Source organism: Pleurodeles waltl, chromosome 3_1 (genome assembly GCF_031143425.1).
Source record: "Pleurodeles waltl isolate 20211129_DDA chromosome 3_1, aPleWal1.hap1.20221129, whole genome shotgun sequence".
Lineage (NCBI taxonomy): Eukaryota > Metazoa > Chordata > Amphibia > Caudata > Salamandridae > Pleurodeles > Pleurodeles waltl.
The window spans coordinates 1,636,382,608-1,636,407,262 of NC_090440.1; the positions used below are offsets into that span (position 1 = coordinate 1,636,382,608).

A 24,655-nucleotide genomic window follows, 5' to 3' on the forward strand; every position below is an offset into this window, starting at 1 on the left:
ATAACTCTTTTCTGTCTTATGGCGGGTGGGCAACATGGACAACAGGAGGGAGGGTGGGGATGGACAACAGACAACATGGATAATGAGATGGTAAAAAAAAGTGGCGGTTTGGGGGGGCAACACAGACAATAGGAGGGTAGGAAGTGGGAAGGACGAAGCACACTCATAAGGGAGAGTGGGGATGGAAGACAAAAAAGGAACATGGATATCAGGGGTGGGATAGAAGGGAAGATGCAACGTGGTCAAAGGGAAAAAGCAAAACGGACAAGGACAATTGAGGAAAAAGAAAGAAAGCAAGCAGTGGAAGAACACTAATCAAGATGAAGCAATCATTAGTTGGTCCATGTTCCACACGAAAGAGGACGAAGTGAAGCAGCCACGCGCTGACCAATAAGGAGGCAGCAAATAGGAGTGACAATGAAGTCAACTAACGGTAAGTAATGAGCAAGCTGCATGCTTCTTGTAATAAATAATCTCTCTCACAAATGACAGCACATGCGCAACGTCTTAGGGGAGAACTAAAAAAGGCACATTGTTATGGTTCATATGAAGCATTGCACTCCTGCAAATTCTATACTGTCACTCCACTTATGTTGTTAGATTCTGTAAAATTCAGGGTTTTCGAAAATTAAAATGACTATCAACTATTTTGTTCAGTGCTGCCAAAGGTTTGGTAGGTTTTAGTCGTAATTGGCTTGACAAAACATTTGAAAGCTGTCTAAATACCTACAGGTATAATACATTTTGGAATAAATAAGTTTTATTTTAGAATTCATCTGCCCCTAGTCACTACATGTGCATCAAGTGGGTGATGTTCAAATAAGGTACCACATTATAGTCCTAATTATATTTAGAAAGGGAGCTTGAAGATAGTAGAGCCATCCATTTGTATTGTAATGGAGATAAAATAGCCAAAAGAACCCAAAAATATAGAGCCAGTTTTACAAAACTGTCACCCAACGCAGCACTGCAGTGAAAAATGCTACATTGCTTTGAGTGACAGGGAGGCAGCAGAAGAGCATCATATGTAAAGAGATGCAGCACTTTCCTCCCCTCTCACTAGCACAGGATTTTTCTGCCGCGAATCACGACACACCTTTGCACCATAGTACAAAGGAATGTGCATGAGTCTAGCATTGGTTTTGTACAGGAAGGGTTATCTTCTAGTACAAATACTATGCCTAGACAATTTTTAAAACTTTTCCTACTTTGTATATGTGCTATACAGTGCAGCATATGTGCAAAGTAGGAGAAGAAAGAAGAAATTAAAACATTTCTCCTCTTAAAACCTGCTTTCAAATGGCATTATTGTTTGATGCAAAACTTTGTCTACTATTGTTAGTAGATAGGGTTTTGTGTCAAAAAGCCTTGGGTGGTTGCATGGGAACGCCCATGTGCCACCCATGTAACGCCCCCTTGACGCTAAGTAACCCAAAGTAAAGCTTCATGCTGTTTTGCGTTACTTTCAGACAACTTTCCAGTACAAAACAGGTTTTACTCCAGAAAGTAAATAACCAAAAAAAGTTTGCGCTGGTTTGCTAAACTGTTGTAAATAAAGATGGATCCTTTGTAGGTTGTAAGATATGGGTTTATTCAGCATGGTTACAAGTTACAGGTAACGCCCCACCAGGAGCAGCATCCTTGCTTTTCAGCCCACTCTCACCAACTGGCCATTCACACCAACCAGGAACTCATCAACATTCCGTGACCTCACACACACACTGGCTGAGCAGTAGAGAACTGGTAACTAAGCAGAGAATGCAGCAATTGAAGTCACAACACATCTCCTCTCATTGGAGAAAACAAATGATGGAAATAACATTGTCTTTTAACATAAGGACCAATGAATGGTAGTACAAATGCAAACTGAACAAATCAGCAAATAAAAAGGACTAAAGATAGAGATAAATGATTAACAGTCCTAAAATATCAGATACAGTAATAATCACATAATGCAATTCAGTTACACTCACCCCCTTCTGCACACATTATACCAAAGAGGTGCAACATACTCATCAACACAACACCACACTCACCTACTTCTGCAACACACTATAATAACGGGTGCAACTACTCAATAACACAATACCACACATCAACGCAACACTAGGGTACACAACCCTGCAATGCAGCACTAGAATACTCAACCTTGAAATGCACATTTGGGTACTCAACCCTGCAACACAACACTAGGGTACACGACCCTGCAATGCACACTGGGGTATACGACCCTGCAGTGCACACTGGGGTACTCAACTCTGCAATGCAACACCAGGGTACATTACCCTGCAACGCAACACTAGGATACACAACCCTGCAATACAGCAGTAGGGTACGCAACCCTGCAACACTAGGGTTCATGGCCCTGCATTGCAACATTAAGGTACACGACCCTGCAACGCAACACTAGGGTACTCAACCCTGCAATGCAATACTAGGGTACACGACCCCACAATGCAACTCTTGGGTACACAACCCTGCAACGCAACACTAGGGTACACAACCCTGCAACACTACGGTACATGGCCCTGCAACACAACATTAGCGTACACAACCCTGTAATGCAACATTAGGGTACTGACTCCTGCAACGCAACACCAGGGTACACAACCCTGCAACACAACACTAGGGTACATAACCCTGCAACACTAGAGTACATAGTCCTGCAAAGCAACATTAGGGTACACGACCCTGCAACACAACATTAGGATAGATGAGCCTGCAATGACCACTAGGGCACTTGACTCTGAAACTCAATGTGAATTCAGATTAAAGCATCCAGACAAATATTGTGCATTCTAAAAATGTACAGCTGCATCAAATCCACTTAGGCAGCAAATTCAGCATGGCATAGCAGGTCATACTTTCAGCATAGCCACACTTACAATAACATACTGAGGATTCTAAAAATATACACATGCAGCTGATCCAGACTTGCATTAAACAAAATACACTTAGGGAGAAAATGAAAACACAGCAGCAAATCAACACAGTGGTCATTACACGGCGAAAAAACATTGGTGGTGCGAACCGCTACAATTAGAAAATCACCTCCACCAGAACCCAATACCACATTGTACAGTACGAATACCCCACACCTGGGACATATACACACATTAGACACACACACCACTATAAAACACTCCCCTACACAACCCACAATCCTTTGCAACTACAACCACAGACACAGCAGGGACACACAAAATGATTACTTAGCACTGATACACCGTAGGCTTATACACTTCACACTCAGCACACAACTGCACCATCAACACTATACACACATCACAACTACACATCAACACCACAATATACCAGCACACAAACTTAAGCACCCCATACACCTCATCAAGCACCAAATACTCCACCCTTGAGCACCACACCCTCCCAAAAGCCACTTCACTACCACTATGTCCCCTCAAAAGCACCCACGATTCACAGATGAAGATTTGAGGGTCATGGTTGATGAAATCGTCAGAGTAGAGCCACAACTGTTGGGAGCACAGGTCTAGCAAACATCCATAGCCAGGAAAATGGAGTTATGGCAGAGGACCATTGACAGGGTAAACTCAGTGGGCAACCATCCACGCACAAGGGAGGACATCAGGAAGAGGTAGAACAACCTCAGGGGGAAGGTGCGTTCCATGACATCACAACACCAGATTCCCATCAACAAGACTGGTGGTGGGCCCCCACCTCCTCCCCCAGAGTTCACATCGTGGGAGGAGAAGGTCTTGGCCTTTCTACATCCTGAGGGTCTGACTGGAATAACCATAGGACTGGACTCTGTTAAGTCACTAACACTCCGCTGGCACCAGCGACTCCTGTACAGCATGTGTCCTCACCACCCTATCATCACTATATGCATCAGTCTATGATATGAACAAGTACACCACCACAATGTAACTCCCTCCCTCTCCAGCCACAGGTAACCCTTCCACTGCCACCCTGCAGAAGATGCCAGAGACAGCCCGCTCTCCCAGGATGAAGGCCCCAGTGAGGACTACTACTCTGGATGTCTGGACACTGACGACGTACCTGGCCCATTTGGGACAACTGGTCAGTCAACCTCCACCAGCCTCACCCTGCCCACATCTGAGCCCCCCACCCATGTGGCAACAACAGCACAGGCAACCCCTCATCCCCAAACCTGTGTTGCAAGGACTGGTCATTTAGCAGTGTACCCCACAGTACAGGAACCAGAGTCTACCCCTCACACCCAAGACAATGAAGGTCCTGGTGTAACTGGGAGTGGGCACACCGTGCCTGGGGCACAGGCACAGGGAGCCAGGGGCAGTAGGAGGGCACCTGTCGGCCAAGGGATGGGGCCCCAAAGGGAAACGACTGGGCAGGAGGCCATCTCCCAAGTCCTGGGAGCATACCAGCAATCCCCGGACAAGATGGGCCAGATCTCTCCACCTTGCATGAGAACCAGAGACTGCAGAGGGAATTCCACTGGAGGCCATGCAGCAGTGGCAGGCTCACAATGCCACCATGGCCTCCATTGCAGGGGTGCCCAAGGAACTAACAACCATTCTGCATGCTTCCTCCACCCACTAGCAGGCCCCTTCCACTAGCCACATACCAACTGAGCCATCCACTTCTGCTGCAGCTGGTGGAATGGAGGCCCTGCCAGAGTACCCACAGGCCACTAGCACCCCTACCTCTGTAGTTGAAGAACCCCCATGCAAACGAGGTCGTCCATCCAGACAGCCTGCAGGACCTGATGCCAAGACCAAAACCACTGCCAGGAAGTGACTCTCTCCTGAACATTCTCCCTTGTGTTCCACTGACATACCCTGTTGACTGTCCACTGTCATGCCTCCATTTTCCCATGGCCCTTGGATACTGGACCAGTACTACCTACAGCTGGGCCATATTGAGCACAGCTACTGCTTACGTGTCTTTATTGTAACAAATACGATTTTCAATAGTACGTCATTTCAGTTAACACATTGACCAACAAAAGTCTGTAAGATGGACAGAAGAGGAAGCAATGTGCAGCAAGCATCATAGTAGAACATGAATATTCTGAAATCCTGTGTCTAGGGAGCCACCAGTCAAGCCAGGAACCAGAGTAGCACCACCTAACTGACCTACAAATAGACCAAGACAGGGGCAGCCATCATGAAAGGAGTCAATGTTGCCCACTCAACACACGTGCAGTACATTGTTGTCCTCCCTAGTGCGAATTGGCAAGTGGAATGTTAACACATTACCATGGCAGATCCACATTTTCAAGACATGCATTCCCAGTGTTCGATCTCTCACAGATGACATTACCCAACTAAAACCAGGTTCCACTGTCAGTACAAGTTATGTTCCATATTCATCTATTGTGTACAGCGAGGATAATTAGCAATAATGATAACACTACTTTGGTTGGCAGTCCTGTTGCAGTTGACATAACATCACTGGGAACATACAACATGCTTAATCCTTTGCAGATGTGATGCTAGCCAACAGCATAGTAAACATAGCTCTGATATTTGAACAGTAACACCTCCCCTGATGGGCAATATGTTTTCGCCCCAAACCCACACAGAGTGATAGCTGCACTAAACACCTCAACTGATGGCACACACCAGGAGGAGCAATGTCACAAGGCAGTCAGGAGTACAGTTCACATTCAATACAGTTAACACATACCTGAATTTTATTTTAAGTATTGGTAGATCAACTCTGTTCTAGAGTCAGCTGCATCCTCATCATCTGCCTCCTCATCACTTTCTATGTCACCATCATCAGCTACTGGTCCAGCTGCCACCTTCTCAACATCCAGTAATGGTATGGGGCGTCTCAGGGCTAGATTGTGTAGCATGCAGCAGGCAACAGCGATCTGACAAACATTTAGTGGTCTGTAGAGCAGTGCACCTCCTGAGAAGTGTAGACACCGGAATCTGCCCTTCCGTAGCCCAAAGGTCCTCTCGATGACACGGCTCATCCTGCCGTTGGCCTCATTGAAACGGTTTTCCCCATCTGTTGTCGGGTATCTCATTGGTGTCAGCAGCCACAGAAGGTTAGGATAGCCAGAGTACACTGTGTGCACAAAGGTTGGACCTATCACAATACCGGTAGAGACACAGGGCAGAATGAGAAGAGAGGTGATATTACAGTTGCACATATACTTTTGGATACATACCAATGAGCCCTCTCTCTCTGTAGTTGTGCCATCATGTGTGGGACATTGCTGTTCCTCAGAATGTACAGAATGTAGGATTCATGCACAGATCCAGGAAACTTGGCTGTCACTTGGCAGATACATTGAGCAGTGAGACACACCACCTGGACATTTATGGAGTAAAAGATTTTCCTGTTCCTGTACACTTGTTCATTGGCCCTGGGAGGAACCAAAGCAATGTGGGTGCCACATCTGGCCCCTATCACATGAGGGACATGTCCCAAATCATAGAAGTCAGCTTTAACAGTGGGCAAATCCCCATGTTGGGGGAACCTGTAGCTGTCCAGGTGTTTGAGTAAAGCAGACAGTACATCCTTCAACACAAAACTGAACATCGGCTGCAACATCCCAGCTGCCAAGCGCACTGTAATCTGGAACGAGTCTGAGGCAAGGAAGTGCAGCACTGATAAGACCTGTACTGTAGGAGGGATGGCATATGGATTACATATGGCAGGCAGGAGATCCGGCTCCAACTGGGTACACAGTTCCATGATGGTCTGACGGTTCAGATGATGGGTCTGGATGATGTGTCTCTCTTCCAGGGTAGCAAGGTCGACTAGGGGCCAGTATACCATGCATGTCTCATTCACACCATTGCACAGTATCCAGGAATAGGAGAGAGGAAAAGCCACAGGTTGATGTCGACAGTTCACATGTCACCTAACACTATACTTGTAGCACACAATAGTACTGTGGACATAACGCTGAAGTATACACAATCCATTTGGGCATGTAGACTGTACGTGTATGCCATCCTAGATTACTGTTGCAGCCCCAGACAAACAGCTTGCCACACACGAAACATGTGATACTTCCATGTAACGACACCCTATTCCCCCAGGTAATAAGGTGTATGTAACTTTTTAACATACAGTTATAATTGGCCCATCTATGAGGCAGCAAGTGACTGCACATGTCCTGTTTTAGTCATCCGTCCATCTAACTACACTGTCCATGGATGTCACATGTGGGAACCCAGCTTTGATGTGTCTACATAGTCAATCTATGCACATGTCACTACAATTCATCCATAAAGCACTTATTATTCACCTACAATACACTAACTACATGTAAAATGGCAGTTGCCGTCCTTCATGCACAGGGCAGATGAAAGTGACCTCCTTCTGCCGGTGATGGTCATCCTAGCGGTAGGCGGTCGCAACCGCCGTGCAACTGCTCATTGGATAACCTTGTTGCCTATGGGAGACTGGGGCCAGTGATTATCACCGCCGGTGGTGATGGTCATGTACGTGGCAGCCGTGACCTCCATTTTCTGTTGCATAGCTCACTTGACTCCTGACACTCGTGCAAGAAAGACCTCCACTGCGTCAGCAGCTGTGCACTGTCTCTCAGAGCCATAATGCCGCATCCTGTAGGAGATAGTGCCCCTGCCTTCACCCAGGAGGAGTAGGAGAAGCTAGTAGACGGGGTCCTACCCAAGTATGGACAGTTGTATGGGGCACCAGAGCATCAGGTGAGTCCAATGTTACTGTCCTATCTGATAGTGGTGTGTGTGAGGCTGAAATGCTTTGTGACGATGCACATGGAGTGGATGTATGCAGGTGGTAAAGGAGTTGGTGCTTTTGTCCCATTAAGACACGTTAGCGTGAGCATGAGATGTGTCTGATATGTGACGCTCACTGCTGTTGCTGTGATGCCACTCTACATGACTTTCTCCTTCTGTCTGTGTAACCCCTGCAGGTCAGCGCCCATCAGAAGAAGGGGATTTGGTGTGCCTTCGCCAAGCAAGTGTGGACCCTGGAGGTCCATAGCTGGCGGAGCACCAACTGCAGAAAGCGTTAGGAGGACCTGAGACGCTGAACTCATAACACCACTGAGGCCCAGCTGGGGATGTCCTCCCAGCGAGGGAGGGGTGCCTGTTGGACCCTGACCCGCCTAATGTCCCACATTTTGATGGTGGCCTACCCTGAGGTGGATGGGCACTTAAGGGCAGCACAGCAGCCCCAAGGGGGAAAATAAACACTCACACCTCACTAATGTTAGGCTTGTATGGGTTTGTGTAGCCTTCTAGTGGGAATATGTACACTAGATCATTGGTAGATACACATCGACTATGGGTATCAACCACCCTGGCAGGATTTGTATTGATTGTGTGTGCCAACACCATGCAGACAATGACTTAAGAGGGGACTAATTCCATGTTTGGGATTGTCTGGACACCCTTCACATCTTTTGAGAGACCATCTCCTTCCATCAGCATCCGTATTCCTGAGGTGTTAGGGCATTGCCATCAGTATAACTGCCACTATGACAGAGGTAATGTGTGAGTTCTCAATCAGCCGCCTTTTACTGAATGTGTAGATGGCTGCAGGGGGCCAAGAAATTACTGACCGCATTGTTAATGGATTCTGGGCATGCTAACTTATCATGCAGGATTCGGTTGAGTAAAGAGTAAAAGAGTACAGGATATGTCTATGTGAACAATCATGGGAATGTGTCAACTACTATGCAACTGTGCATTGTTAGACCCTTCATCAAGTAAATGAGTGCCAATGTTCCCACATTAGTAGATTGTCTCAGCATAGCCTTTATTACCCCTATGATTTCCCACAGTTATGTGTGTCAATGTAAAGGCAAGCCCTGCCATGGCATACCAGCTGAAAAATACGTTGTTACTCTGTGTGAATGCTGGGTAGGTATTCACCTAGTCCACCCTTTCTTTCTCTCCCACTGTCCCTCCCTCTTCTCCTCTATGTTTGTGTGCATCAGCATCATCAGGCGAAGGAGAAGGGACACCGGCGAGCGGGGAAGCTGCAGCCCACGGGACCCAGGAGGCTTACACCAGTGGAGCAGAGGGGACCAGTGGGATGGGGGAGGAGGGGAGTGCCACGGGGAGACTGGATCTTCAACATCGTCTTCGGATTCCTCCTCCGATGGACGCTCCCTCGCGGTGGTGGACCCATCTGGGGCCAGCCCAGCACCAATCCTTTTCCGCCACCCCTCTTACCAGCACTGCCCTCCCTGTAGCTCCTCACACAGTTGTCCGCTCACCTAGGAGGGTGGGCGCCTCCTTCGCCATAGGCACCTCTGCCCCTGCCCCGGTCAGCCCTGCTGCCCTCAATGAGGAGGCTATTGACAGTCAACCATTGTGAATGCCATCCAGGGACTGGCATCACAGATGCAGCAGACCAATGCCTACCTGGAAGGCATTCACGGAGTCCTGACTGCCCTGCAGAGATCCTTTCAGGCTCTGGCCTCCTCGTTGACGACAGCCAGTGTCCCTTCGTCTTCCGTCCCCCCTCCATCTACCTATGCCAAATCCCACACCCCTCTGCTCACACCCATCCAGAGCACACAGTCAGACCACTATTCATCCACCTCAACAGAAACTGTTCAAAAAGACAAACACAGACACCACAAGACTGACCACCGCCATGCATACAGCCAACACATATATGCAGACACAACAACATCCACTCCCTACACAGACTCCCCCACCACCTCCTCCCTCACAGACACTACACCACTCAAACCTGCTTTCACCACATCGACACTCCCAGATCCAGCCACAAGTCCCCTCATACTCACCGTCACCACAATAGCAGACCTGCATACATTCACCCCATACACCACATGCACACTCACCAAGACTACCAGCACCCCCACATGCAGCACATCCACCTTTCCTGCAGGCACCACCCCAACAGACACTCACACATCCACCTTGCTATCTCCCTGCATCTCCTCCCCCCTCCTCCCAAGACACCTAAACTCCCACACTCACCTACCCAACAGACACCCAGCACACACATGACTCACACCCATGCACCTGCACTCAAAACACCTATACACCTCACAACCACTCCCTCTCCCTCCACTCCTAAATGTTTTTCCCATGACCGCCCTTGTGTCCCTAAAAAAAGATTTTATGGGTTTTCCCCATTACCCCCCACTATCTCAGCCCGTGGTTCTCCTAAGCGCATGCTTACCCTCCCCAAACCCACCCCTTCCACCTCCCAGTCCTCCCATGCCTCCCCGGTACAGCCCATGCCCCTCCCCCTGCAAAAAGTACAAACCCCTACCAAACCGAAGGTCAGCCCTCCTAAACCCAAGCCCAAGGGCCCTCCCCTAAAGCCTAAAACAAAACCCAAAGCCCCCCCAAAAAAAACCAAACCAAACCCCAAACCAAAGGACCCTCCTGCCAAACCCAAGCCCCCCCCAACCCTCCTTACCCCTGAGGTACCTGCCTGACTGTCCCATTGATGCCTCTGCCATTTGGAGGCCACTTTGCAGTCAGAAGTCAAGTTGGAGCCAGAGGCTTTGCCCATTGTGCCTGGGGCACTGAAAATATTTGGACTGGCAAGTAGGCCTATGTTGTACATAGTTTATTTTACAATACAAAAACAATGCAAAATGTTTGTAATTCTGGCGTATAGTGTGCACATTATGGTAATCCAGCAGAAAAATGCACTCCAACTAATGGGTCGGAGCATGAATGATGTAGAAAATAAATCTGATATTTTTTATTTCTATTACGTACCAATTTAAAAGTATATTCATATTTGAAAGCAAATTATGACTTTGACACTTCTAAATAGTTATACATATAGTATGCTAATATCCTTAAATAGATGATTTTAAATGATCACTTTTAATATTTGCATAGTTTGGTTAATATGCAAATCTGATGTTTTTCTTCTTCTAAGAACTACGAAAGGCAAACATTTCCAGTTCTCTATGGACTCACACACATTGAAATATTAAAATCAGCATATTAATAATTGAGTCCAAATAACATCTGTAAGATAAATAGGACCATTAATAACGCACCAAAGACTAATTTATGGAAATCTGACTTTGGCACAATCTCTGCAGATCCAAACAAGTACATTTACAGTTCGAAGCTAGTAGTTGCAAAAATAAATGGTATCAGTAGAAAAAAACAAGTATATTTTGCTTGGATGTTTGTGAGGGGGCTAAATTAAGGTGTATGGGTTTAGCGAGATTAACTTTGTTCAACCCCTGTATGTGAACACGAAACCACACACAAAGAAACAATCAGTATAATCCAGTTTTTATGTTAATAGACAGCTACAGGGGAGAAGTGGAATGCACTCAATAAAAAAAGTTCAGTATTTTGATGTGATGTTCCTAAATAATTGTCCATCTTAAAACTTGACAAAGTGTCTCAGCGATATATTAATGGCACTCTACATAAATAGAAAGATGGTTTTCACCTATGAGGTGGAGAACAGCTTGATATCTGGTGAGAGAGGGTATGTCCATGGGAATGGAAATCTGCATGTGGCATGCAGCTCACCCTCTCCTCCAATGAGGTAGAATCCTAAGTGAGTGAATGTAATTCAGTGCTGCTGGTGGGGCACAGAGGAAATAAGACTCCTGAACTTAACTATGGTTTCTCAAAATGAGGGAGGCACCCTGTAAGTTCAGTTTCCACTGATGGTTGGAAGCCTGGCACTGACTGAATGGAAGACACAAAGGTGGCCATCTTGAAAAAAGCATCCATGCAAGTGGAGCCATCATTTTAGGTAAAGAGTGTCTGCAAGTGGTCTATAGCTCCAGGAAACCAGTTTCCATAATGAAATAATTGGTCAGGTACACCGTGGCTATCTCGAAGTGTCAGCCATATCTCAGAAACCATAACCTTAAAGTATGGCATGTACAGAAAGTGATTAGATAGCATAGTCAAATATGACCGGAAGATTTTGTGAACATAGATTCCACGCCTCCTGGCTTGTTTAAGGCCTATAAACATCTTGAGGATGCCTGAAAAGTATCTGCTTTTTTGTCACTCCCCTTCTTGCTATGTCTGATTGATTGGGTAGTTAAATCCCAGCCACCTAATTTGTGGTAACAACCAGGAGAAGCGATTGTATGTCGACTACATCTGTATGATGGGTATTTGATGGGTAATGTCTATAAAAAAGCATTACAAAAACAGCCAGGCGAAGTGAGATGTCAATCAACACAATACCTGCAAAGGTTAGAGACAGTTAACTGCCTTAACTGAAGTTTGCTCTTCCTAATAACTCACACAGAATACAAACTCCACTTATAGGCACCTTGATGAGCTGCTGGGGGGATTGAAACTCAAATAACTGATTACCCCAGTAATTTCACATGTCCTAATGGAGCCTGAGGGTCAAAATCATAATGGGATGGATATTCCCTGCCTCTGGAGTTACCATAACCTTCCCTCACCACTCCCCCCAACCCAAGACCTTCAGCATTAATAACTCAGGGGGCAAGGAACTATTGCCCCGTTTTCACGGCCACTCAAAATGAGTGCCTTAGATGTCTAATTTCCCCAGCAGGCGTCCCCCCTGTCTAAAGGAAAAGATAGCAGAATAAAGTAGTCTGTTCAGGTACAGCAATGTAGTAATTCATTTTCTGTTGTTTTAATAAGATTGTTAATAGAATACTTCTTTAGGTAAAGTCTATTTCTAGGCAGCCAAACAGATTCACATTCTTTGTTACATATCTGATAACATCATCATCTTTTTCAAATTATGTCTCTATCCTTACCTTGCAAAATAAGGCTTTACTCTCGACATTTTGGGGGTCATTCTAACCCTGGCGGTCCAAGACCGCCAGGGCTAAAATGGCGGGGGCACCGCCAACAGGCTGGCGGTGCCCCGCTGGGCATTCTGACCGCAGCGGTTCAGCCGCGGCCAGAAAGGGAAAACCGGCAGTCTCCCGCCGGTTTTCCGCTGCCCAATTGAATCCTCCATGGCGGCGCAGCTCGCTGCGCCGCCATGGGGATTCTGACAGCCCATACCGCCGTCCTGTTCCTGGCGGTTCGCCCGCCAGGAACAGGATGGCGGTATGGGTTGTCGTGGGGCCCCTGGGGGCCCCTGCAGTGCCCATGCCAATGGCATGGGCACTGCAGGGGCCCCCGTAAGAGGGCCCCACAAAGAATTTCACTGTCTGCATTGCAGACAGTGAAATTCGCGACTGGTGCCACTGCACCCGTCGCACCTTCCCACTCCGCCGGCTCAATTCTGAGCCGGCGTCCTCGTGGGAAGGGTGTTTTGCACTGGGCTGGCGACCGCCAGCCTAGTGCAAAACCCAAAATACCCTCAGCGGTCTTTCGACCGCGGAGCGGTATTTTGGAGGGGGGAAGTCTGGCGGGCGGCCTCCGCCGCCCGCCAGACTCAGTATCACCCCCTTTGTCTGTTCAGCTAAGTGTTTCAATTTAGAGAACACGATTAGGTTGAGATATATGTATAATTCATGGGATTCTGTAATCACTGTACAAAAACCTGTCTCTAATTTCTTTATATTAGGTGTCTTGTGGCACAGTCATTCGCCTTTTAAAATACATGATATAGGCACTCAACTATAATAACTTATTGCAGTTAAGTATTGATGTCACAATGCCTGCTGCTGGAGCCAGCAGCCATGTGAAATGGCAACTCAGGTCACTGACCATAAACATTGCTTTTTTCCTTCTGCAGTTTTTCTAGCTGTACTGTGACAAGCAGAAAGGAGTTACTTATGTCAACAAGTTAATTTTTTGCACTTTTTAGGTAATTATAGAAAAATTGTTTTTCTGTTTCTCCCTTTTTAAATTATCCATGCAGTGGAAAGACAAAAAACACCGTTCTCTTTATAGAGTCCTGCATCACTAAAAGCAAGCATTCTAGAATGTTGCTTTGTTTGATGACGTCTGCTTGGATTTCAATCTGATTGTAATGCCATTTATCAAATGGCCCTTTTAATATAGAACATTTTGCCTTCAGTGGGTGGAATGCTCTAACAGTATTATATCCCTTCCATTTGGGTTAACCCAGTTGTTAAAGGCCCCTCAAATGTTATAGACCCTCGTCTTGTGAACCAGTCTTGCACTTAGGTTCAGGGCCTTTCACAACCAGCATAGCCTGAATTAGCATGCAATAATATTATATTATGGATTGGAATCCGGGAGCTGATGCTTGTTACCCAGTTTAAGAGCTTTATAAGGCTGAGTTTTGAAAAACTCACTTAACCTATCTCACGCTGCACAAAGGTTGACCATAAAAGCAAACCACAACTCAGTTCAGCAGTAAGCAAAATAAAAAACCCGAAGAAATGGCCCATAACATAAGATGATCAACCTCACCAGGAATAGGATTTATTAATAAACATTTCTTCCTTAAACATATAGCCCTAAAAGCTGGAAAGGTAAACGAACAATTATGTAAAGACTCAATGATTATGAGGATTTTTTAATTTTTTTTATCAAGGGAGTCTAATGAAAAATGTAAGCAAACTAAATAATTTGCGACCTCAAAATTACCACAGAACCTGAAAACAGCCACTGTGGAGGGCGATGGGACCTAAAACCTAGCAGAAGGAAACAAATAATTCAGAAAGTGTTGTTTTTCTCCTTTTCCTTAACTTTGTGATTTAATTGGCTACGTGTTGTCCTATGTAAGAAGTTGTACTGACACTTACTCAGCTGAGCTGTACTTTATTAAAATGAGAAATAAATGAATAAATAAACTTTACATGCAAGTCAGATATGTGTCAATACCTTTGTGTGGAAAAGAGAAAACTTTACAAATTCTAGTATCTTGTCAAAACTTTAGGGAATGTTTTAAATCTATGCCTATTTAAAAGCAAGATAAGAAACGTTTTAGTACCACTCTTAGATTGGTGTGAAGTCCGTCGACTTCTCCTGCCACATCCGACTTCAGTGTTTGTGTGAATACACATGGCCGCACTTTGGAAATAAATTACAAAAATCCAAAAGACGCAGCTGTAGATGCGAATATATAATATATAACTACTAAAAAGTAACAGAAAAACGACACAGTCAACCTTGGGGAGTGAGGACTAAAGCCTCGGAAGTCAAAGAAAAAGTCCTAAACACCGGAAAGACACAACGTTCAAAACCTTACACCATCGCTCCTGCAGGTCATGGGAGTCTAGTCACCAAAATGCCAGGAGTAACAGAAGCCACATTACATGCCACTGGAGCTTTACTTCCACTCACACATACATGCTTACACATTCACACATACATACTCTGCATCATACTCACACTCTCACCCGCAAGCATGCACACAAGTTGTATCTAAAATCATTTTCTACTTAACGCTGCTGTGGGGAGGTTCATATTCCAGCTGATTGTACTCCATTTTTATTACAGTTATGGTAAAAAAAGTTTTTTTATTATTTACTATTAGTGTAAAAATAAAATAGAGAAAACGAGGAAAGTGCAGGCCCTTGAGTTGCCCTGTGTTCCTTGCATTTATTTTGCCACCTCTGAGGCCAGGGGTCACAAAGGAAGTGCTAGGGGTCGCAAGAGACAAACCAGGGGTCGCAGATGATGTCCATGCTGCAGTACCCAAAGGAGCTTAAAGGAACTTAAACCTTTTTTAAGGAACATCGCATAGATCCTGACCTGACACGTTTATCACACGATTTCGGCTTACTTCACATGATCACCATTTTACAGACATCTCAAAGGAGATGCTAACCTGTTCACAAAGTGAAAAGGCGCCTGGTGCCCCTTCTCCTTCTTTGTGAATGTTGACGAAAGCAGTTTTAAGAGTAACCAGTGGTCTTTTGTGCCACTGCCTACTCTTGAAAAATGAAACTTATACTTTTCTTTTTTTTCTTTGCCTTTTTTTTCTCTCTGAGGGGCAGCATTTAGAGATTAGTCTTGCTGACCACCATGCCATCCTTCAATTGCAAATATGTTCTATTTTCCTCTGACTTAGGATCAAAGAATCATTTTGGTGTCATCCTTTGGATCAGAAACAATCTAATTCATCTCCTTATTGAAATAGCCACATTTGCATGCATAATCTACTGGTAAATAATGGCTGGCTTTGGATCAGTTATTCGACCAGTTGCAATCTGAGCTTCTAGTAAATTAATCCCATGGCCTTTTTCAATGAGTTTCTTCCTCTCGAAGAAAGAGATTATGTTTCCTATCTCTGGGTCTTTGTACCCTGTGACAGCCCATTCATCAGGAAGAAGTTTCTCCAGAAATTCTGTACCGGTTAGTCCCTTTTTATATGCCTCTTCAACTGGCAATCTTAGATTGTTGACAAAATCCACTATGAAATGAGTGGCTGCTTGCTTCAATAAGCTCACGTGTGGCACTGGCTATAGCAAGCCTTTCTTGATTGCTGCATTGATACCAGTTATTTATTTTGTGGCCTCATTGTATATGCTTGCAATAAAGCTAGATCCCTGAAGATAATATTTAATGATTTCATTGACTTCTTAGAAAGTAATTTGAACTTGTCCAAGTTGGTCAAGTGTTGTTGCATGCAGAACACCTGAGTCTACCAAACTATTTTCAGTGACTGGCTCTCTTCTACCTTGAAAGGATATGCTTTTCTTTATTACTGGCAAGAGGAGCAAACCTGTTTGTGGCTCAATTCTACATTTATTTCTTAGCTGTGCATAACTGTTTTCTGTTTTTTTTGTGAGTGGATTAATGTAGCATTTTGAGTAATCACTAGGATCGTTCAAACTTTCATACAGGTCTCAATCAATCAGCCCTCGGGATAAGGCAAACTCCTTATCCAAGTAAACACTATTTACTTGGTCCACAACTCCTAAGGCGGCTAACTGATCTTCAAGCAGGTACCGCCGTGTATGTCTATCAATTAGTTTTTTTTTTTATTGCTTCTCCAAGGGCTACAGACTACAGGTCTTTAAAACCAGTGGCAGCCTTTACTGCTGCATAAATGAGCTTTATGTCTGGAAAATCAACTAGATATCTGGCTATATCATTGTCCACCGTCAGCTTTTCTTTTTGTATGGGTCAATAACACCACCTGTGGCCTCCTGACCTTCCAAAAGCTTAGCAACTGGTTCAGGATCAATTAGCTTCTTCTGCTTAGCCTCTACAAATGCATGTTTCTGCTTTGGTGTTAGAGATGCACCAGCTCTTTTCTTATCCCCTCACAGAAATTGTTCAGTGCCAACTGCGACTTCTGTTACAGACGTTTGCACCTTAAGTAACTTGTCATATGTGGCTTTGTCTAAGATTCAACAACTGAGAAGCTGCTGAGCTGTAACCTTTTTCCGCAAACCATTAAAATCGAACTTTGAGGGATCAACTGATAGTTCATCTTCAGTTTGTGTGTGTTTATTAGAGCAAATAGATCGTTTCTTAAGATTTTCCAACTCCCTCTGCAGTGCCAAACACTGGGCTTGAAGTTCAGACTGATTGGCTCTGTTTGTCTCTTCAAACATGCGCTGGCATCTCAATTGGCCTGATCTCCACCTGCCGTCTTTCAATTTCACTTTTCAGAGTAATATTTTCTTTCTCTGCTTTTTCTTTTTCTGACTCAATCCTTCGAATATCCTCCTCTTTATGGGTGTACTGGCACTTCCACTAGTTTACGTCATTGCAGATTTTCTGTTTCTCATCCTCTAGCCTTTCCTTTAGTCGAGGCTCGGATTCTAGTGTTGCTTTAGCTCAACTTAACTCCTCTTTGTAGCCATGCTATATGTTGGCCTAAGAGTTTGATTTTTATTTACAGGCTCTCTCTATCTTGTGTAATTTCTGTAATTTGGCTTTTGGACTCCACAATCTTATTTTTTTGCCTCCAGTGTCTGCTATTCAAACTTTACAATTTTCTGTCTCAAATTTCCCCTTTATTTCTGTATCCGCCCCCTTGGTTCTATTGTTTGGAGTTGATTTTTTCACCATCTACTTCTTCTTTGCGCTTTGTTATGTCATCATTTTCCAGCTTCATATTTTGGAACTCATGCTCTAATCTCAAGTGTTCCTTGGTGAGGTTCTGGGTGACAGACTGTAGCCTCTCTATTTCTATTTTACCCTCATTCAGACTCCTATTTCCCTCTTCTAAGGCCTTTTGCAGATGCTCATTTCTAAGGTGGTCCTGCTTTAGGCTCCCCTGCTCCTGAAGCATCTGATGGCATAAGGCATCCACTTCTGCTTTGAGCCTAATCAATCTGTCAGTAACATGTTGTTTCTCCCTAAATTGGCTGTCTAAAGAATCGTTGTGCTGCCTAGGGTAATCTTCAATCCTATTTTTAAAAATGGACATTTTTAAATCTGTTTGGTGAGGTCTGGGACATTATTCATTTGTTCTTTGTAGGATTTGGTCAGGCTTTGCATTTCTACCTCCAGCATTCTTCATTTTGCAGACTCTTCCAGCAGATTCCTTTTCTGTCTGCCATTTTCATCCTTCAGCTTGTTCTTCTGGAGCTGCAGCTCTGTAAGACTGCTCTCGAGCTTACCGATATCTTGGTCTCTCCCATGTTTCTCCTGAGATGTCCTTTCATGCTAGCTCTTCAGTTGGAGGATCTGTTTCTCATGGTTAAATTTTAAAGTTCTGATTTCCGGTAGGTTGCTACTATTCTCCTTCTGCAGATCAAAGTGGCTCCTCTCCAATCAAGTATGCTTATCCTCCAGTGATTTCCTCCCCTTGCTTTCAACATCTGCCAACTTTATTAGTAGATCAATTTCCATATTGCAGTCCTGAATGATCTTTGCAGCATCCTTAATTGATGCTTTTACCTCAGCTCTTCTTCTGAACGGAGTTTGTGGGTCTGCTGCAGTTACATTTTTAATAGTTGTTTTTTTAGGTCAATCTCAGAACCTGATGTTTTATGATGGCGAATATTTCTTCACTTATTCTCAGACGCTCTGTGGTCTCTCTGTGGTCTCTATCAGTGTGCTGTTAAGTCTGCTAATTTCCTCTTTTATTGCCTTCATTTCTCTAATTGAGATGTAAAGTTCTGCTCTGTAACTAGATGGATCATTTAGATTTTGCCTAGAAACATCTTGGATTGTTGTCTTTGAAATGCTGATTTCAGTCTCATACTTGTTCTTTAGGCTTGTAATTTGCTCATCATAAGTGTTTCTTACCTTAGTCAGGTCATTTTCACATTGCCTGTAGCATGCAGCCCCTTTCTGTAGCTGAATCTTTAATTTCATTTCTTTGTTTCTATCCCGAATGGTCTTTGCAGCATCATCCAATGATTGTTTGTAATTTGCAGTATTTTCTGGGCGAAGCTGGACAATCTTCTGGTACTGCAACTCCAGCTACTGTTTTCTTTGATTGATGTCTGAGTTAGAAGCTCTCTGTTGCAAGGCAACTTCCTCTGCTCTTCATTTCTGCTCATTTGCTTGAGCAATGGCCTGATTCAGCCTCTTTATTTCTTCTGTTAGGCTCAACTTGCAAGGTTACCAAGCTCTGATTTGAGTTCACTGCATCCATCATTCTTTTCAGTGGATATTGTCTGTATTGTTGTTTTCGTGATATTGATTTTGCTGTCATACTTGCTCTTCAGGTTGATTAGTTGCTCCTCATATTCCTTTCTTTCTTACTGTAGCCAACTTATCTTTATAATCCAGTTTACATGCTCCTTCTTCCTGCAGAAGAACCCTCAACTGCTCTATTTCATATTTCTTTTCTATGACTGTCTTCTAAGATTCAAATTTTTGCTAGGTGATACTTTCCAATTAATTTTGCTATTTTTTACAGAACTTGCATAAATTCTTTCTTCTGCTGATCAATTTTGTCTTCTGCTGCCATTTTACAAGCAGATGACTTGGCCACCTTCAAATGTAAAAAGACTTCCTTGTATATGGTTGACTAATTTACAGACAATGCAAGTCAGGCCTATCTGGAAACCAGCATTTCTAAGCTGGTTAGACATTCTTTTATACATGTATGGCTTTTTATAGTTCTATTTGTTGGCCTACTTTCACCTGTTCCAATGTTAGCTGCTGCTTATGAGCTACAAGAATGATTCCCTGACACACATATTATGTACATGTCCCCACTTGCTCTGCTAAAGAATTAAATGGCTAATACCTAGTTTTCTAAAAAGCGGTTGCTGCTGGTTCAATGAGGCTGTACGATGTGTTCTAAATGGAAACAATTTGCAAATGTCATACGCTTTAGTCAGATCCGTACACTAGGCAATTAAGATGGTAACTGCAAAGAATGAAACTATATGGGTGAATTTTCTGTGCAATTTAAATTTTACTATATCATTACTAACTGTTTAAGTATGCCAGGAATACTGCTGGTTGGCCTTTTATTGGTTTTAAAGGATGTTTTAAATTTTCAATGAATTTAAATAAATGTTTGTTGCCATGTGTTGGTGGAGTTTTCCCCTTTTAAGTTTCATTCACTTATATAGTAGATACATAGCAACAATGAGAAAGAAGACTTGGATAGATAATTACTTGGGATTTCAATGGGCACTTAATGAAGGTTCTCATATTTCTTTTTTCTAGAAGGAAAAAATGAACGAGAAAGACTGTAGTTCAGAATAATGGAATGAAAACCTTACATTGAGTTTGGTTTTGAAGCTGCCTAAAGGCAATGATTGCTTTTTTACAGCTTTCAATGGGTTTGTGAAGGTCATTATCACTGAGGATGACATTTGCTCTGCTGGGTCAATTCGGTGGTCCTGTTTGGTCCTTGGTAAAATGTCTTCCCAGGTAATGTTGTGGTCAGGCTGCGAACTGCTATTGAGAAAGGACAGCAAGCAAGGTGGCTGAGAGTTGGACTAGGACAGAAAATAGGCCCGGGCACCAAAATGAAAGTGGCCTGTATTTGTGAATTAGAAAGCTTACAAAAGTGGCCTGTTTGAAAACTGGTTCAATATTGAACATCTAAGGGATGGATTTGAACTTGCTGCTGGCAACCTTTGTGGTGATATCAGGGAAATCAACAGTAAAGATCAGCCCAGCAGACCATAAAACAGACCCACAAATAGAGTAAAGCTGGCCCACACACTGATCTGTCAGACCAACCAATTGGGAACTGCCTCATTGCCCAATAGAACAGTCCGTCCCTGGTCAGAAGAGATAGCAAGGATATGAGATCAAGGAAGGCATACTCCTGAGATGCTAGGACTTAATGTTTGATAAGAGAAGAAGTTAATTTCTGGGAACTCGAGAAAAAGGTAGGTTATAGTGACTAGAACGTAAGCAAGTAAAGGGGAAATGGAGGATAGTAGGGCAGGTGCTAAAGGAAATAGGGACCTGTGATAGTGCTTTCTGAGATGAGTAAACAGCTGACTAGAGTGGGATTAGCTAGTGTTGTGGTGGGTGGGGTGCAAAGGGAGAATATAAGGGTACTTGGGGTGGGAACAAGGAAACTAGGAGTGACTCAACAAGGTATGTGAAGGATAGAGTGCAGGGGTGATGTCTGCAAGGGAGCTGTTTGTGATATTGCTGATGGGCATGAATGATGGACCAATTGTTGTACTGAAGGAAGGAATTAGTGCCAGGATTGTGGAGCAAATGCTGAGGAGGAGGAGGGTACGTGGAAACATTGGTTTGGTAGGTAAAAGAGGATTGGGAGGGGTAGCATCCAGGGAAAACTGCCAGAGAATGTTAACCAACTGAATCAACAAAGTCATAATCAGTCAAATTTAAAGTGCTTAAATCTTCCAAGAAGCACACTCTCTGAGGAAAGCATATTTTTTCAAATGGTTTTAGTTAGGCCCCCTAAGGCCTTAGCTGCAGATAACTCAAACAAGGTAGAACCAGGGGATCTTTTTAAATGATTCACTGAGTTCTATTGAGGCAAAAGATCGGTCAGGCTCCATTTAGGATAATAAATGAACGCCATTCCACCAATTAAAGTAAGTCTACCAACTGATGTTTAGAAGATTACCTAATCCTCAGCCTTTATTTAACATAAAATAGAACAGGCCCCAAAAATATATTCAGTCTACTCAAAATTAATTTAAAATAATCAGAGCTGGGAAAAGCCCACATCACATATTTCTTCAGGCACATTATTAGAAGAATGAACAGTAAAGTGTTTTACTGTCATGAAAGACCTTCCCCCTGCTGCCATTAGTATAATGGCCATTCCAGCATACACTATTTTCAATCAACTTTCTGAAATGTTACACCGTAACATGTCTAAAATATTAAGATATATTCATGAAAGTAAGTTATTGTTAGTTTATCCCACTTCTGTCACAATAGTTCTACTTTGAGAAGATTTGAATAGATCACAGAAGAGCAATTTAATTCTGTTCTAACATCTGTAACATCAGAATTTTGTCTAGATCATTGTCTTTCTCATATATTATAGCAATTGCTATCACGTTTCCGTCTTCCGAATCAGCAGTCAAAATATTGAAACATACATTAGTTGGCCCATTATTTAAAATCATTCGACCAACCTAGGGAAGCTCTCAAATTGTGACCAATTTCATGGCCCCTAACAGCAACTAAAGTGCTGTAATTAGAAGTGCCTGCCGAAATGAAGATATCTATTGGAAGACGTCAGTCAGTTAGATACTTCAATGGTAGGGTCCTATTTCAACAAAGTTACAGATTCAGTTTTATAAGAACTTCATAATGATCTGAATAAAATACTTCATGGTATGGTGTCAATGGCCTGGTGATTTTAGACGAATATGTGCTATTGCCCAGGGCTCTTCTTTGCTCCAGTGCCCCATCCAGTGATAGGATTTTCATTTTTATGCATGCTGGCAACACCTATATTGTTGTTCATTTGATGGTGACCCGACCTGTGTATCAGAGACGTATAATGGAGGTCAGATACTGGATAGGGAGACACTTGCTGACAATGAACTATGATGAAACTAATGCAATGCGGGTGCCTCTGGGGGCACACGTCTTGGCTGGCAAAGCTAGTGATCTGCCCTGAAAAGCTGAATGTAAAAGGAACCCTAAATTCATGCATAGTTCCCAACTTTTCTATATCCTTCCTAACTCCTCACTCAGTTCTACTTTCTTTTTCCAGCTGAAACCATTCACAGGTTGGCAACAATCTTGCTTTATCCCATGGCTATGGGCCATGTCTCTACAGTGATGAAGTTATTGGGTCTTGGCTGGAATATGTGAATGTGTTATATTTTGGGCCTTACCAGAAATTTGCATGGTGTTTGACTGGCGCACACAGATTTGTCTCCGCCTACTCTGCTATTAAATTTGAGGTGCACTTTTGACAATTGTGATTGAATTTGTCCCCCAACATATGTGCTTTACGCATTACTTCTAAACATCATGTTCTTAAAAATGTGTCCTGGGTGAACCAAAATAAGTGTTACAGTGTAGATATTAGTTGGAAATAATACATGTTCCTTATAATCTTTTATGGGAAGATCAGCCTGCCAGCCAGATGTTGTTTTACGTGAGCCTTAATAAAAACACAAGATGTTGAATGATACTTTCCATGAATCCAGCTGGGTGCTTCCATATGTTTCTTTATATAATATTACATTTCTGTTTAAGGATCTTGTCAGGTTCAATATGCAGGGTCGGACTGGCCTATAGGACAATCATGCAGTGTCCGACCAGCCACTCTGGCAGGTCATTGGGTGGGCCGCTTTTGTTTTACTGTTTGATAAACTTTTTATACTATGATGGGCCTGTTTTTACTGTTGATTTCTATAAGATTAAAACAAACATTGTCTTGGAGACTCGGGGTGGGATAGGACACACTGGTGCTCCCCTATGAGCAAGGAGTTTTCTGGGTACCACAGTTTCAACTCTATCACCTGGCAGTGCAATGTCAATATGCCTACCATTGGTATGATAGAGATGCGCGACTACCTACAACAAACCAGAGCGCAACCAAGCAGGTACAGCACCACTACATTCTTTCCCTCCAAGAGGCATACCTCTTGACCCTACTGATATCCAAACCCTCTCCACCAACTGTTGGGCATGGAGCAAAGTCCTCTAAGTACTTAGAGGTGACCTCCTAGATTCTCCATCACTGCCACTTGCTGACAACCAGTGGCTGCCTCCGGCACAGGAGACAATCAAACATACACTATCACAGCACACACTGCACACATTTGGGGACCTTTTTCAAAAATGGCATGCCTTATCATATGCTAACAACATACGGTTTGCAGATGTGACTCCCCCTGTCCACTTTATTTTGCGACATATCCGTAATGTGCTGCGGACACAGGCCCCTTCCTTCCCCTTTGCCCCAACTGACTTCACATCACTGACCTCTATGATAGATTAATCAGATGGGAGGCACTTGGCCTCCAAACTTTACAGAGCTAGTGTGATAACGTCTGGTATTATTTCTGCCAGCAAAAGTCTCATCTCTCGAACCACAGACACAAGTAAATCCACTTTAAATTGCTTAGACATGCGTATACCACTCTAAGCGCACTGGCCAAGATCCATCCTACTTGATCCTTCAATTGTACTAAGTGCCACCATGGGGAAACATATTTCATGCACCTGACATGGAAGTGCACTCAGGTGGGGGAATTTTGGCCTGCAGTCTTCACGCAGCTCTCCTTGATGGTGGGATGCACCCTAATACCTAACCCACTCTGCTTTACTGGGATATGTGAGGGACCTGCCCAGGGGGATCAGCAGATTTGCCTCATTCTTGCTGCTGTTGGCAAAACATGAAATTGCTTTGTGCTGGTCCAGCAAACGCAGTCTGGCAATTTCTGATTGCATTAAGAGTCTGACCTATGCAGAACCACTAGCGAGATCTAAGCCACATTGCAGCCCCCTGCCGCTAGACCAAAGGTCATTTG

The 24,655-nt window shown here is 43.8% G+C and overlaps 1 protein-coding gene and 1 pseudogene across 1 annotated transcript in view; one reads left to right on the forward strand and one right to left on the reverse strand.

Moving 5' to 3' along the window:
* Positions 1-24,655, forward strand: part of MYO3B (myosin IIIB) — a 1,099,693-nt gene that overhangs the window by 976,205 nt on the left and 98,833 nt on the right. The gene's annotated exons all lie outside the window — the stretch shown is intronic.
* Positions 15,728-24,655, reverse strand: part of LOC138285935 (desmoplakin-like) — a 45,202-nt pseudogene continuing 36,274 nt past the window's right edge.